The following is a 16,906-nucleotide window of genomic DNA, read 5'->3' on the forward strand; positions in this document are numbered from 1 at the left end:
TCCCAACCTTAAGACCTTCAAGTATTTTTAGGCAAATTGAGAAATAAATTGAAAATATATTCATTTTGCTTATGTAGTCTGACATCTCTTTGCCTGTAAACAGGACACAAAATTCTTGGTTTTCAGCAGCTCTAGTATATAGCTAGTAATAGACACACATTTTATGTATTTATATGAATACATATACAAGTATGTCTTTGTTGTCCCATTAAAACAGGATAATTTTCTCAGTGTTTTACCAAAACTCCTCCCAGGAAAGTCAATGTGTAAAATTTCTGACCTCAGTGACAATGCTGTTAAGTCAGTCATTCAAAAAACCCTACTCTGAAAAAGCATATTTTGTACTGGATATTCAAGAGCACAGCAGAAATCTGCTGTTGCTGTTTTCCCACCTCTCAAATACGTACATACGTAGACATCTGTTCTACATTCTGATAGGACCACAAGAACATCAAATATTTTTGTTCAAATAAAAACACTGCATTCAGGAAAATGCAGTTCATTGACAAATGAATATCATGCTCCATTAATTGGGACAATCACCAGAGAACAAGTGGAGGAGATGTTTAAGATTTTTTTAAAGTTGCCTACATAACAGCCTATGAAGCTCTGTTTCCATCAAACGGACTTGAGATGTTGGATCCTACCAGCCAACTGCCACACGACAGTCCTCTTGGCTGTCGCCAAAGAAATTGGAGTACTGTAGAGGAGATACGAGGGAGCAAAGGTATTTCAAAGGTGGAAAAGATAAGATATGTGGGTAGAGAGAAGTTGGAGGTAAAAGAAAAGCCTAGAAGGCACAGCAGGTGGGTCAGAAAACAGGGCATTGCAATCAGATTTTTATATGACAGTGCCAACAAAACAGCTGCCCATTTATCTGAGTTACATACTCTGCCTTGATACATGGCACATCTCTCCTCTAAACGGCGCATTCTGCAAGTTGAGAGGAAATTCACAGTTAACAGCAGAATTCATACACCCCTCGGTGTACTCTTCTGCCTACTATTAATTGCTTTGCTGTGACACTGCCCATCTGCATAATACACTGCCATGCTTGTCCATCACCACAACTCACCTATCCTTTCATATTTTACAAGTCTTGCTGGCTTAAATGATTACAATTTTCACCTTCTGGTACAGGCTGAGGATTGAGTCGCTGGCACTAAGGACAAAGGAAGGTGCACGTCTTTTGCTGCAGCACTGCAGGGCAGCAGGAGAGCAAAGGTGATTCCTGGCCAGAAGCACACAGAAGTATTCATCCTCACAAGAAACCTGCCATGCACACTGCTGCCAGTCAGAATCGGACCTCACGCCACCATAGCAAACCCATTTAAGAGCCACTGGTTATCAAAGGATTATTAGCTCCATCTTTTGTGGACACAAAGCAATGTTTTCACCCCTCGCGGCTCTCTTCACCAGCTAGTGCCACAGTGAAAAGTTGCTGTGTGGGCACAGCCTTTTAATTAAAAGCCTTGTTATGCTCTGCACAATGCTTATTTTTAAAGCAGTGCATGAAATGAAAAAGGAATATCTCCCAGCACAATGTATTCCTAGGAGCCTCTGATAATTAGGGCAGTCACTTAATTTTCACTTTTTGGTTTCTACTGGGGTATGTGCCAATTAGAAAGCTTCTGTGACGTTCCTGCCTCCAAAACGTTTTCCCCCTCTCTTAAAAATTCATGCAGCTGATGTACAGCTGCCTGCAAGCTCCATTTATGTTATAGCAAACATTAAATATTAAAGTGCCCATGAAGAAGTATTATGTAAGCGATCGCCAGTTCACCAGCACTAACTGGTGCCTTTTTAACCCACTAATCCTGGTGCATTATACCTCCCATTAGGTGCCCAGCTCACATATGATAGGGACTTAGGACAACACCCCAGTGGGAGCTCAGCCATGCAGCCCAGGCTGCACAGACAAGGACATCTTCAGCAGCACCCCTAGCACCAGCCCTGGACACTGCCCACAACATTACACTCGACAGCCTCCGGGTAGCACAGGCAAAGCTTCTCCCTTGTTCCACCCAGGAACAGCCCGGACTCTCAACCTTACGCAGCAAGAGAGATGCAGAAGGACTGTGTCAGCCTCCTGAGCTACTCGCCCGCTTCGTGCCCTTTTACACTGAGTGGTGAACAATTCCAATGCCTTCAGTGTTATCTCACACTTATTGGGACTTCACTGTCCTATGTATGCTGTGTTCCCTTCTCAACATGCCACTGCCTCACCTGCCCTCTCAGCCTTCTCGAACATAGAATCACAGAATCATTCAGGTTGGAAAACACCTTTAAGATCATCGAGTACAACTGTAAACCTAACACTGCCAAATCCACCACTAAACCATGTCCCTGAGTACCACATCTGCACATCTTTTAAATACCTCCAGGGAAGGCGACTCCACCACTTCCCTCAGCAGCCTGTTCCAATGCTTGATAACCCTTGAAGTGAAGAAATATTTCCTAATATCCAATTTAAACCTCCCCTGGCACAACTTAAGGCTATTTCCTCTTATCCTATCACTTGTTACTTGGGAGAAGAGACCAACTCCCACCTTGCTACAACCTCCTTTCAGGTAGTTGTAGAGAGTGATAAAGGTCTCCTCTGAGGCTCCTTTTCTCCAGACTGAACAACTCCAGTTCCCTGAGCTGCTCCTCGTAAGACTTGCATGCACACAAATAGGATAGCAGCTCATTTTCTGAAGTCAGGCCCATTTCAGCACTATACTTAAGTATATGCTTAATTTTAAGTAGTTTGAAGTCTAGTGTTTAAAGACAAGTAGAAGCTCAACTGTCTTGATAAGGATTATGAAAGTGATTCTAGCTGTTAAGGTGGGCTTTTCGGTAAAAACAAATAAAACACAATACTATCATTCCTCAGAACGTCTCAGTTTTGACATTTGTTTTCATCACCAACTAGGGCAAAAATTTAAAATATCAGCATTTTTGACAGAACAAAGCATTCAGAAGGCACTAGGTTCAGATATTAAATACCTCACTGTTGCCCAGCTGAATGTGTTAGCATCTTGGACTTAACAGAGAAGTCTTAATTAAAACTGGTTTGACATTAAATTGAATTGGGTCTAAACTGGCCCTGAGCCCACATGCAAAGCTGCAGAGCCTCCCAATAGCATCTCCTGACCTTATTCTCCCCCAAAGGGCTGATCTTCCCAGCCACCTTCCCTCTCTCTACACTCAGCACACAGGCAGAACAGGCGGTCCAGCAGCAGGCAGTTCAACCAAGAAACCAGTGCTCACTGGGCGACACGCTTAGCTTCTCTCAAAGGGAGGATAGGAGAGGGTTTTTTTTAAAATTAATTCCTGTATACCTCCCTGAGCGTACATTTTAGAAAAATATACAAAAAGATTTCAGATGTGGCAAAAGCCATGCTAACCTTGAGGAATTATTTGAATTGTTAATTACAGCATAAATGAAAAACGCCTGTTACAATCTCAGTCCTCTACTTCCTCTGTATGTAATTAAGACTATGATGAAGTCACCACTTCAATTCTCTTTGATAAGATAAACATAACAGATTAAAGGGGCCCAGTATCTCCCGTTCATCATTCTTCCTTATGGCTCTTCTCCAAATTCCACTTTCAAAAACTTCCCTGACCTGTGGGCACAAGAAGAGGATGCAGCACAGAAAGGAATGGTAGGCTGCTTTGTCAGTAATGTTTTTTCCTGTTTACCATTACATTTAGAGACCTCAGTTATATGGTTTTTATCTATTTAATGTGTCACATTGATTCTGTATCAACCCAGTGTCTCAATCAAAACGTTGAACAGCAGCAAGAGGAATGCCTCATAGTAGTCTTGGCATCTTACATCAGTTGTACAGCTTTTCTTAACCAGGCTTCAAATGTCATAAAGAAAGAAAAAACAAAAAGGCCAGTTTGACATGGTTTGGGTTTTTTTTTTTCTTATAAGTCAATAACCATGTGAGCTAGCTTTCCTTACATGACCTCCTTTCTTACAGCTGTATCAATCACATCCCAGGCATTCCCTCATTTCTGCTTGGCATAACAGGTAACAGACAAATAAGTAACTGGGCTGCACCTTTCACCTTTCTTAAATACCTAGAAAACAGTTCCTTTTTCTAGTTCTCCTGAACCTTTCCAAGGCTCTAACAAATACTAAAAATTGACATTAGTGGCCTGCAAAACATCTTGATAAACTCTTTTAAAACTATCAAATGCAAATCTCTGGATTTCCTGACTTCCTACATTTAAAAGTTTCTATTTTCTGTTCCCTATCAAGTAACATATAAGCAATATGCCCAAGAGACACATACAAGACAGACTCAGCTCAATGTTGAGGTCAAAATGTTTTCATCTCGGTAAAGTAACCTAAAGCAAACTATTCTGCCCTAATTGTGCAGGTCAGAAATCACAGTATTCCACCCTTGATACTGAAATCTTCTTGAGGAATGTACGTCAAATTTTCTGAAAAAATAACTTCAAATGAAAACTCCAGATCTTTATTTGTAAATTAATGGTTGCATGCAGAGAATCATGCAATCCTGCTAATTTCTTCCCTTACTTTACCTCCCTACCTTTTGTTATCTATATTTAAATTTATAACAGTCTCTTGCATGTTTGGTGAGTGGACAGAACAGGAATCTCTATGAGGTCTTTTAGCCATTATAAATATTTTTTCTGTAGATGTCTTCCCTTGACCTTAATGTCATTCTGTTTTTCACTTAGAAAATAAATATATATATATAAGATATCTCTCTCTTTAAGATGTGCGTGTATATACGTGTAAGAAAGATATGCATGCCTGGTACCCTGCAGAAAGTTGCTCTGGCCATATCCCGATACATTCCAGCAAAAACTCTTTAAGATGCTTTCAGTCAGAGAAAAGCTCCCATTGTGCATTCCTGTGGCTAAAAATAAAAACTGCTGTCAAACACTAAAAGGTAGAATCGATACAAATTTTCCTTTCTATCTACTCCTGCACTGCACAAAGCTGTGGATGGCCTCAACAAAACAAAACAAGCTGTATGTTCTGGGCTGGTCCCAAGGAAAGGAACTCAGTCAAGGAGGAAGGTAAAAACAGTAGATGTTCCAAAAATGCCTTGCTCTACCAGAACATCAGAAGCAAGTCAAGATAGAATATGGGTCTGAGGTGTGCAAACAATAATAAATCTGGTTTCAGTGGTTAATCTTAAACATTTGCCATGAAGAATGGGGGGGGAAGAGTCCAGAGTTCATTTGAGGAGGACAGGAGCGGTGGTCCCAGGCTTCCTGCACAGGACAAGAAGTCAGAAGACGACTTCACTCCTCCCGGTTTTCCTGTGACAAATTTGAGCTCATGATCAAAAACCCTGCCTCAAAATCTGCCCAGAGTCTTACCCAGCAAACAGAAAAGACAAGTGCACAAGTGAAAACAAACCCATTGGTTTAAGAGCATGAGCAGCAGCGTGATTCTTGCACAAAGTTACAGAAAGGTACAGCGGCTAGAGTAGCCTCTACCATGCAAATGCCTTTTGTTCTCCTTTGGAAGATAGCAGAAAACTTAAGGGCTGGCTATCCAGTCCTTTTCCACCTCCTCCCTAGCCTATTCACTCCTTCTTGCCCAAAGAGTAGTGAAAAATTCAGCCTTTCACAGGACTATATGTTATCAGCAATGCACAGTGAAAGAGTGGTGTAAGTTTTCCAGACCAGAAGAGGACCAGATTCACCTCTCCGCCCATTAAAGCCTCACTTTTCTGCAGCAAAATAGAAACAGACTCCTAAAGTGAGAAGACGAATTTATTACATTCCTTGAGCTCCACAGATGGAACCAGTATGGAATAACACATGGCAGCCACACCTATGCAATTCTAATCATACTGATGTAAATGGGGTTTGAACCCCTCAAATCTCTGCAACACCCATGCCAGATGTTGCAGCATTAACTTCCTTTAGGCTACGTACCAGTGCTCACAGTGGGTTGCAGGGATTTAGCTAATTGGAGTTGTTTTTTCCTTCATTTTAGTTAAGCTAATGCACTTCACCAGTGACTTTTGCAGCACCAACCACACCACTATGATCACACTGCCAACGGTACCCGCAGAAGTTAAATAAAACCTAACTCTTCCATGTTCACAAACCAGTCCCTGCAGAGACTATACAACGTACGCAACTTTCATCACCAACTGAACTCCCTTGCTGTCACTGAAACTACGTCTCTCTCTCACCTAACTCTCAACACTGAGTTTTTCCATACGTTCAAAACCTACTCTGTACGATATCACTGTTCAGAGATCTCACCATTCGTTAAAAATCAACAATGCCTTTAGGGGTATATTGGCAAAAACCTTGTGAAGTGACAAACGCAGTATCTATTTTAGAAACCTTTAGAAAGCAGATAAAGTAAATCCAACATGTTTTGGGGCCCACCACTGTTTGTAAACAAAAAAGGAAGTAAATTTTGAAATTCAAAGGATCCCTTTAGTCTGCATCAAAAAAATTGAAATATAACCACACAGTTCAATTACATACACACACGAACTAGACCTGTTACATCCTGACCAGTCATCCACACAATTCAATTTGGATCAACTTTTTCAGCAGAGATAAATTAAATTGAAAGGTTTATTATTGCCAACATTTGGGTTTAAGGTTTTACCAAGACTGAAACTTCTTTCCCATAAACTTTTTGAATGCAGTGAAGCATTCTGGAAGATGATGGCAATTAGAATATGCTGCCTAGAGACTTCATGAGGAATGCAAGATAAATAGGTTAGCTATTCACTTTGGTGTACTACTCATGTTAGTTCCAAAATCATAGAATCATAGAATGGTTAGGGCTGGAAGGGACCTTCAAAGGTCATCTAGTCCAACCCCCCTGCAAGGAACAGGGACATCTCCAACTAGATCAGGTTGCTCAGGGCCTCATCCAACCTGGCCTTGAACGTCTCCAGGGATGGAGCATCCACCACCTCTCTGGGCAACCTGTTCCAGTGTTCTACAACTCTCATGGTAAAAAATTTTTTCCTAATATCCAACCTGAATCTACCACCCTCTATTTTAAAACCATTACCCCTTGTCCTATCACAACAGGCCCTCCTGAACAGCCTCTCCCCATTTTTCCTGTAGGCCCCCTTGAGGTACTGGAAGACCACTATAAGGTCACCCCAGAGCCTCCTCTTCTCCAGGCTCAAGAGCCCCAACTCTTCAGGAAGGAGAGTATTCAAATGGCAGGAAGGAGAAGCAGAAAATTAAAAGGTGTTAAAAAGTGATCTATAAAGTGCAATGATAGCAAAAGAAGGTATGCAAACGTAGATTACTCAATAACCAGCTATTCCTAATTGCTATTTGACCATCAATGATAAAAACTAATGACTTATCACCGATGACCACATGTCTTTTTAATCATGAAACAGTCTTCTGTTTCAAGAGGCCTGGAACCAGTCACCTTGTCAGCTGCTAATTACTGCCCAGGGATAATTTATCTTCTCAAACAAGAATTCAGCTTTGCTGCCCACCTACTGCGTAAGTAATGGACTCCATCTCTGGGAAGTTTTCTTAGTATCTGACCACCTTCATATATTCTGACACGCATCAAAGTATCCTCCCTACAACATATGCTAAACAACAGGGTCTAAGGCCCATATTTGAAAAGGTGTGCAGAACAAGCATCAGGTGAATCTTGGGACAATGACTTCCTGTTCTGCAGTGACTTGACTGTATAGGTGTTTGAAGGAGTAATTCATCTGCCTTTTCAGCATCAGGCATTTCTGTTCTACTTGTGGAATCTCTAAGCCTTAGGCAGGAAAAAACAAGTCCATTGGAACAGGAAAGCCAATCCAGAGGCCTTTTATTTTGTAGTTCATTCAACACGAAGACACTCTGCTAGTGGTTCCCAGACTACGTTGCTCCAAAGACTGGTGTGGGGTGGATGAGACTGGCTTTAATCCACTCATAGTCTAATGAGGTTTTCTCTCAAAAATTGCATAAGAATCCAAGATGGTCCAGGAGAAACTGAGACTTGAGTCATCCATTTCCAAAAGGTTTCAGAATCACTGCTACAGACTATGAGCAATACTAAATACTATTATGGCCTCATGACTTTTGCTCACAGGTTCAGGACAAACTCATTGAGTAGACTAGTGGAAAGACATCATTCCCCCCAACAGCCACATGTTGCTGCTGAATAGGAATCCAGCAGCTGCAGTTCTAGCATCTATTAGAAGCAAAGGTGTGCCCTTGTATTACAAAGTGACTCTAATTTTGGTATATATAGTCCATGCTGTTGATGCATTTCCTGACATAGCCCTTGCTACATCCCTTCCCTTTGACATTCCTACTCTACAGAGGCCAGCAGAGACAGTGCAAGAGCAGCACACTCTGGGGGTAAAATTTTACACGGGCATTTATCTACTTGCGCAACAGGAAGCAAATTCCGCAGGCTTACAGATGTGGTACACACATCACATGAGGTACTCCAGAACTCAGGACAGAAAACATTGCAGAGAGGCACGTAGCAAAAGAGAAAGTCCTAGTCAAAATGACAAAGTCTAAAGTAAAAATGCCTTCATAAATCACTTTGTTGGATTCTACTGGAGTCAGAGGCAAAACACACTTGTAAAATGTTAACTCCTTTCCCTGTTAAACTTCTACCACAGGAGCTGCACAGAGCAGAGTAATTTATTGTGTTTTGTTAATAAGGAAGCTTCCTAGTAAAACTGTAAATTATTCTTTTTTGTTTAATAACAGCAAATGGAGCATCACAGAAATACATGTCCTTTATGTCTCTCTTGTAAGGTAGATAAGGAAGCCTGGCAGTTGCTCATTATTATTCCTCACGCTGCTTCTAATGAACAGATCTATGCTCTCACTTTTCATTGGCTTAATCAAGGATTCTCTATGATATGCAATTAATCTTTAATATGAAAACGATTAGGGAGAAGGCAGAAAATGCAGCTGAACATTCTGACCACTGAAAGCCAGATTAAGGAATTATTCAATATCTATTTCCTTTATATTGCATTTTTACATTTGCAAATCTCTTGATACATGAAGGCTCGATGAAACAAGTTTATTTTTACAACCCATGGAAGAGATTCACAGTTTTCATTCAGATGAGTATGTTGGTAGTTCAGCAGTGAGCCCACACTGTAATTTTAACACTCTGAAGCAAAGCAGAAAAGAAACCAAGTCATTACAACAGTTCACAGAAATGTATTGGGAATACACATTGAAATAACACTGGCAAGCCATGCACATCAATCTTGTCCTGGTCAAACATACAAAAAAACAGATGTGAGTCTAGTTTACCCTGCTTTGCTAAACCTTGCCTGGATCACAGGTCTTTGAATACAAGCTTAAAAACATGGAAGATGATAGCTGGAGAAGCTGCTCTTGATTGGTACAGGAAACCAGCTAAGACTCTTTAGAAGGATGGATGGGATTGACCACCACTGCACATCTAATTCCAGCTTGAGAACCACTGATTGGGTTTGGGAAGTCTCAAGGGCAGGAAGGAGGCTGAAAGCTAAGAAGGAATCAACCAAAGACAGGTTCTGTGGGCTGTCAGTCTGGAAGGGACTAAGTCCCCTGTGATGCCTACACAGGGCACACCATAACAACTGTGAAAGGGGGTTAAATAAGAACATCTGCATTTCTGCATTGACCCTCCTAAGTGTTTTGATACAGCTCCTCAGCTACAAAAAAAAACATTGGTATTTTGGATGCTTAGTAGTTTACCACAGCTATTACCTTTTTAGTTTTTAAATTAAAATCAGAAGCATAGCATAGCACAGGCGGGTTATGCAGTTAACATTGCTACAGAGAAACCTTTTAATTTGGGTACTGTTTGCATTCATCTTTGTTTCACCAGAAGCTTCAGAGGACTTAATTTTCAGAACATGGAGGCCCTCTAAGAACTAGCTTCTGAGAAGATTCAGGTAAACCAAGATCCTTAAAAAAATCACTAGTCACTTTTGAAAACAGTAATCAGGTAAAAGGGAAAGGCAGGCAATAAATCGTGACTATGTACATCTTTGACCATTTCCTTTAAACTCTGTTCAATGGACCATTTCCACCAGGATTGTTTCCAAGAGTGAGAAGAACAAAACAATTCTGCAACACAACTGTTTCCCTTTCCTTCTGAAAGAGTATCTTACCACTTTAATACTTTGTACAATAAGCAGAGGTCTGCAGGGGTTAAGTCATCTCTGACCAGTAATACATGAAAAGACCCAGTCCTCTAGGACCCACTGCAGCTGGATCCCATTCCCTGAGCAGGACAATGCCCCCAGCCTCAAGACACATCTCCAGAACCTGCCTCTACTCCTGGAAGCTCCCCAGCCTACTGCTGCCTTCTGTTTGCTACACCATCACACCTACAGCAATACTAGTGTGGGTTATCTGTATTTCTTTTAATCAAAAGATATCTTTGATACTTATGAGTTCACTCCTGCATTTAACCCTGTACAGTCAGCTCTATAACATAGCCTAATATTTTTAAATAAAAAATAAAACTAGAAAACAAAAACCCCTCCCATCTTCCCATAAAAGCTCACAGGCAAGAATAGTATGCCATACCACGTTTGATGGGAACCACTTTGAAGTGACAAGAGCACTGTGGCAGCCTTGCACTTCTAAACTAGGGTCAATATAAATCTTTAAGCTACTTTCACATTCTTACCTTTTATTTAAAATCATCTCCAGGGCAGCTGAGAAACAGACACTACCACAACACCACCATCCTTCCAGTGACATAAATGCAATCACCCAATTTTTGCCATGCATGTGGAAATGCATCTTTCAGAGATGAGGAAGATGTGCACAGCCCAGATAACAGAGCAGACCATTGAATACACTGATTTATCCTCGCCCATGCTCCCAAAACCTCTCATTACAAGTTCTCTGTCCTCCAGCTCCACCCTGTATTTTCACATTTGGTTGCCAGTAGTAGCTGACAAGTACGCAGGGGAGGCAGAAAGACTTGTGGTTTAGCTTCCCAACCAAACAACATGCAAACACAAGCACGATGCAACAAGCCTACTGCCTGCAAGCTTTGCTATGTACAAACCTCAAGTATGGATTATATTCGGTCTGTAACTGAAAGTCCCTTCACACCTTGCAGTCCTTACATATTTTCCCTCTAAGCCTTCCCAGTACCATTATCTTGAAAGAGAAGTAACCTTAACTGTTTCCGAGATTATCAGCCTCACGCAGTTCCCTTACTTCGCGGTTTAGAACAGCATCTCATGAGAAAACAATGACACTGAGCACATGCTTAAACATTTTCCTGAATTTGGACCAAAGGAACTAGGCTTTATTACATTGCTTACTGTACCTATCTCGCTTAGATGACTAATTCTCCAATTCTCCCTGCCCATCGCATCGCCTCCTTCCAGGGACTGACCAAGGAGCCAGAATCCAGCTTTTCACTACACCTAGAGGAACTTAATTACCACCTCAACTTTGGCCCCTCTGTCAAATCCAAATAATCTGATCGATGGGGTCAAAAGCTACAGGGGGGAGATATGGTAGGAGAGAGACAAAGACAACCAGAATAGAGGACTGTTATTCTGTAAGCCTCATTTCCCTCGGAAATCAGGCTAAAGTACCACCTTGGGACAAAAGACTTGTGACAACACATCACTTACCTACTCCCGTGCAGGAATGCAGCTGGGTGGCACACTAATTACGGACTGGAGAATTTAGGTTTTTGTAAATGGTGTGCTTAGCCTGGAGCAAAAGCTTTAAGAGGACAAATTGCAAGAAGTCATTATCTCACCCAACCTCTTTCCATGTGCCTCCCTTCCCCCCCTTTTTAATTTTAACCTTGATCAGAGCCTGCTCCAACAGTCGGGCTTCTCCTTTTGTTTGACACTGTAGTAAAGTTGTAGGGTTGTTTGTGAAATATGTTGCCATGGAAACTAATGTGTGCTGCCATGGAGATCATGTCAGATCCAGCCTCCCATCTTCACCGCAGACTCAAGAAAGGAGGAAAAGAAGCCGGGGTGGAGAAATTCTTCCTTGAAAAACCCAATGTTTTGAAATATTACCAAATCTAACAAGAGAAGTGACAAAAATTGAGGTTGCTGTTAAACCATCAATATTTACTTATAATTCACACAATGCTTTTCAAGATGTCACCTCTTTTAACGATGTCCTCAGAACCAGTGTAGTTAAGAGCTTCAAAGTGATGAACAACATATGTGAAAAATCTAAGATCCATTTTTAGATCATCTAAATATCAAAAGCCTTCCCCAACAATTTTTTCCTAGTCAAATAATTTCAAAAAGCACAGAAAGCAGGAAAAAACTATGAACTGTAAAAGCTGTATGAAATGCATGTGGTTTAATACCATAAACGAATTGAACAATGATCCATGACATATAGATATGGTCAGATAAGGCCTTGATTAAACAGACTACTAAAGTCTGTTGATTAAACAGACTACTAATGAGTTGAAGTTCATTTCTAAAGAAAATAACTATAAAAATCATCTAAGCATCTCTTTAAAGTGAATGGTGGATACCGAAAACTTGCATTAATTTCCCTATGCTTTAAAACTCTAATATTTATCTTTCCTGCATCTTTGAAATGAAAAGGAGAAGCTGTAACTAAAAGCCACCACTAAATTACTTTAAGGACTTGAGGTATCTTAAATCCTCCCAGCAGCCAAATCCTAAGCATTTATGCTCCCTGAGCAAAATCTGATAGACACAAACTCTGCTTTAGCTCATTCAAATTAATTTTAAGCAGAGTCTCTCTAATGAGCATGCATAGTCTTCTTGCTTCCAAAATTAAAGACACATCTCAATCTTTGCCAAATCAGGGACAAAGTAAGTTCATTGGTTCAAGAAACAACGCAAATCACTGATAATAAAAGCTCTGAATGAGGAAACATAAATGAATGTTTAAAAGACCCATCATGAAGAACCATCTCTTTCTGAATTAATGTTAAATCTTGTCAAATAAAATATTTATTATGTTTTATGCAAGATATATCCATCTCCTGATCATACTAGTTCTCCAGACTTGATGGCTCTGCACTCAGCATTGACTATCTGCAGCCTTTCATAACTAGCAGCCACAAGGATTTTTGTATTTTATAAATGCATTTGAATGAAGACTAAGACTAGAGATTTAAAATTCAAACAGCTAATTTTCTGTGAAAGATGTGGAAACAAACACTAAAAATATGAAGAAACATGTCTTCTTCCTCAAGCTGATACACTTCAGAAAAAAAAAATGAAGAGCTAAAAACTCTTGTCAAAAATTTACAGCAGAGAAAACTTTGCAGGTCCATCAGTCCAAAGGCTTTGTCAAAGACAAACAGTACAGATATCCAAGTGCCTGAATCCCATCCTGCTATAATTCCTCTGAAATCTTGAGGTCTACATGTTTTCTTACATAGAGATGCTATTCCAATGTGCTTTTCACAAAACTAGATATATGACGAACCCTTCTGTGCTTACAGTGTTCACATGCAGGCAGAAAACTTGCCTTACATCTGATAAATCAAGTTGAGAGGCATGTAACACTATTTTCAGAGTTCCAGCAAGAAGCAAATTGAAAAAGGCACCTGAGCTCCACTGCACAAAACGAGAAGGAGGACCAGTAGAAGCTTTCCACAACTACACAGCAATAAATTAACTTTCAGTAAATACAGTGTATTTTAGACAGGAGTAACATTCATTAAATAAAGTATATTTTAGACAAGAATAAATTTTAGAATTCATAAGTTAAATCTGCTCACAAAACCATCTTTAAAAAAACACACTTTAACAATTGATTAATATCCTTCAGCACTCTGAAAACAGCTGGGATCTAACATCGACCTTGATGGGGACAGGCTGAAGCCCTGTAAAATACCCTACTAAGACGACCTGATTCACTGAGATGCTACAACTTTAATTTCTGTTTCTTTTTCACACATCTGCTTTCTCACTGTAAACAGGTATCTAGAAAACACTTTGAGGCCTCGCATACATAAAGATTTTTTTTTTTCCGCTACACAGTAGGGGAAAGAGCAGATTATAAAGCTACAGTAACTTCATTTTAACCACACCATGAAAAAAAAAAAAATCGAGTTTATGCTATACATTAGATTCCACTTTCTTCTTATCTCATTCATTTGGCTACAAAAGCATGAGATATCAAGGGGAAAGAGATTCTGTTTATCTGCAGTAGCAGTGTTTCTTCTACTTGAGTGCAATATAAATAATACAGAAAATATTCTAAGTAATAGTACCAAATACTGGGTTTTTTACCTGGCAACTGCTTCACGTAGCATAGAACCAGCTGACACACTCTGCACCTGTCCAGTTTATTAACTTTCTGGATCTTGCAATAGTCCCCAGGAAGAGAAAAAATATCTGATTGTTTATCCCCTTGACTTTGAATTTGTACAATCACTATTTAGACTTCAGGAGGGCTCACGATTTACCAGATACTTTTCCAGAACACGGAGGTAAACCCAAAGCCTGCCCCAGAGATGGCAAAGTCTAGACAAAAAGGAATAACCTCAGACTATAACCCCTCTGGCAGGCTTTTAGTCTGATGAGAGATCTTAAGAGCTCTTTGAGTGGGCCAAGTCCAAAAAGAACATCAAGAGATTGGGGACGGGAAGTAACAAGAAACAGATTCATCAAGAACAAATCACCTCAAAGCAATTTAATTTCCTTCTGCAGCACAGTAACAGTTTTTGTGGGTTGGGAAAAAGCACAAACACTTTATCCTTCGACTTTTAAAAAGGTTTTTGATAGTCTCACACAACGCTCTCTTAGGAGAGTTAGGAAAACATGATCTAAGTAAAGTTAGTTCAAGCTGGATGGAAGACTTAGAGAGCTGTATCCAGCAGTTATCACTGGTTCTATGAGTTGGATGAGTTCTGTGGGCTCGTCCTGCTCCGTCTTTAACTGGATGACAGGAAAGAGTTGACATATTAAATCTGTAGACCAAAAAGAACCAAGAAAGATCGCAAATGTGAAGGACAGGATTCAAATCCAACATTACTGGCTAACTGGAGGAATTGGAAAAAATAGGAAAGGAACACAAAGCTGTAAACACAGACAGTAATAACTGTATAATACAGTAAGGAGAACTTCTAGCCAGGTAAGAGTCCGCAGAGAGGATCCATTAGTAAGAAGGGATGATAATCTGAACAGGAGTCAACAGAGTCAAGCTATTGAGCACAAGACAAACAAGCAGGCTGGAACAGATAAACAGGACTGTGGCCTTCATAACACATGGAGTCATCCTTCCACTCTGCTGAGCATCAGCACAGATTCAGCTGCAGTACTACGTCCTCGCCAGGGCACTGCTTTTGAAGAAAAAGTTGAGCCAACTGGAGCAAGTCCAGAGATGAGCCCCAGGAAAGAGCAAAACTCAGGAAAACACAGCCCTTTGAGATATACATATAATTGGAACTGGTTAGCAAAAACGTAGGAAAACAGACAGGAGATGGAGGGGGAAGAACGGTGCAAGTGATGCCATTCAGTATTAAAGATGTTCCTGTGAAAAAGAGTATTTTCTCTTGGGCTCACAGCAGATGAGGCTGATTACACCACAGCAAGAGTCAGCTTAGACATTACAAAAAGCTTCCTAACAACAAAGAGAAAAGTACAGGTACACGCTCTGATGGGAGTCCATGGAGCCTCTATCCTGAGCAGCCTTTGAGGAGCAGCTACATGAACTCCTGGCGAGTGCTACAGGTATTGTTGCTCCTGCCTTTACAGGTCACTTCCAGCTCTGTATTTCTATGCCTCCTGGAACAGACATAGCAAGCAGTCATTCATGCTCTATAAAACTTGTTCCCCAAGAACACGACTGGTAAGGACTCAACCACAGGCACTGCATTTCAAAAAAAAGATGGCCAACAGAAGGGCACAACGGGAATGGGATTGACCACAGGGGGAAAAAAAAATAGAGATGCTTATTTCTCAGAATGATGTTTTAAATCCAGAGAAAATGAAGCAGGTCTGTAAAATCACTGTTACTTTGCAGTAAGAGACAGTGGGAGAGGTAATGTATCTGTAAGCAAAGTTTTTCTTCCTCTTTCATACAGGATGGCTTGGAAGTGGTCACTACTGCATTTTATCAAGTAGCTACTTTAAATATCACTTCTAACTGAAAGATAAATAAATAAAATCCAGGTACAATGACTGCTTGTGATGAAAATCTGCTTTCTTGCAATTGAGGAATTACACATGGCGGCAAAGTAATTGAACATGGGGGTGTGTTTCTTTTTTCAGCTGGCATTTTCTATTATTTGCATACTTTTAGTAAGATTCGCAGAAGATTGTGGGACACAAAAAGATATGACAGTTGCTCTAATTTCTTGTCAAATTCTCTTTCTATTTTCATTTGCAGTAAAGACAAATGAGACAAAAAGCAATGACAGGTACCCTCCTCACCATGTGAGCAGGGGGGAAAAAATTGCATACACAAGTCAGCCATTAGACTAATGCAAAAGAGATTATGGAAGCAGCAGTCACTCAAGAGCAAAGGGATAAGTGATGTTCTTGCCAGCCATTACGCTAATGGTGAGAGCAAGGGAATGTCTGTGTAATTGCCAGAGAGCAGGCTGAGACAGATCTCTGGGGACCCGGACAGCGTGCAGGGCACGAGAGAAACTGCTCAGCCCTAGCACAGGGATGACTGCTGGCTTACAAAATCATACGTGTTATTACAGACATCAGACCCATCCTTGCAGCCTTTCTCTCTTTAATGACATTTCCTGGTTTGTTGAAGACCCCGTGACTCAAATGTATTTCAAAGGCATTGCCTAGGGGAGTAAAGGATCAAGTGTAAGGTTCCCTAGGCTCCCTCCTCCTCAGCTCGTATGCTCTTTCCACAGCTTCCCAGTTCAATTCCTGTGAATCAGGAAACAATGCTCACCTGCAGAGGCAAGAGCAGAACCTGGATGCGCTCTCCCCCAGTGCACAGCTCTAAGCTTTAC

This window comes from Tauraco erythrolophus, chromosome 7, assembly GCF_009769465.1.
Source record: "Tauraco erythrolophus isolate bTauEry1 chromosome 7, bTauEry1.pri, whole genome shotgun sequence".
NCBI classification, from domain to species: Eukaryota; Metazoa; Chordata; class Aves; order Musophagiformes; family Musophagidae; genus Tauraco; species Tauraco erythrolophus.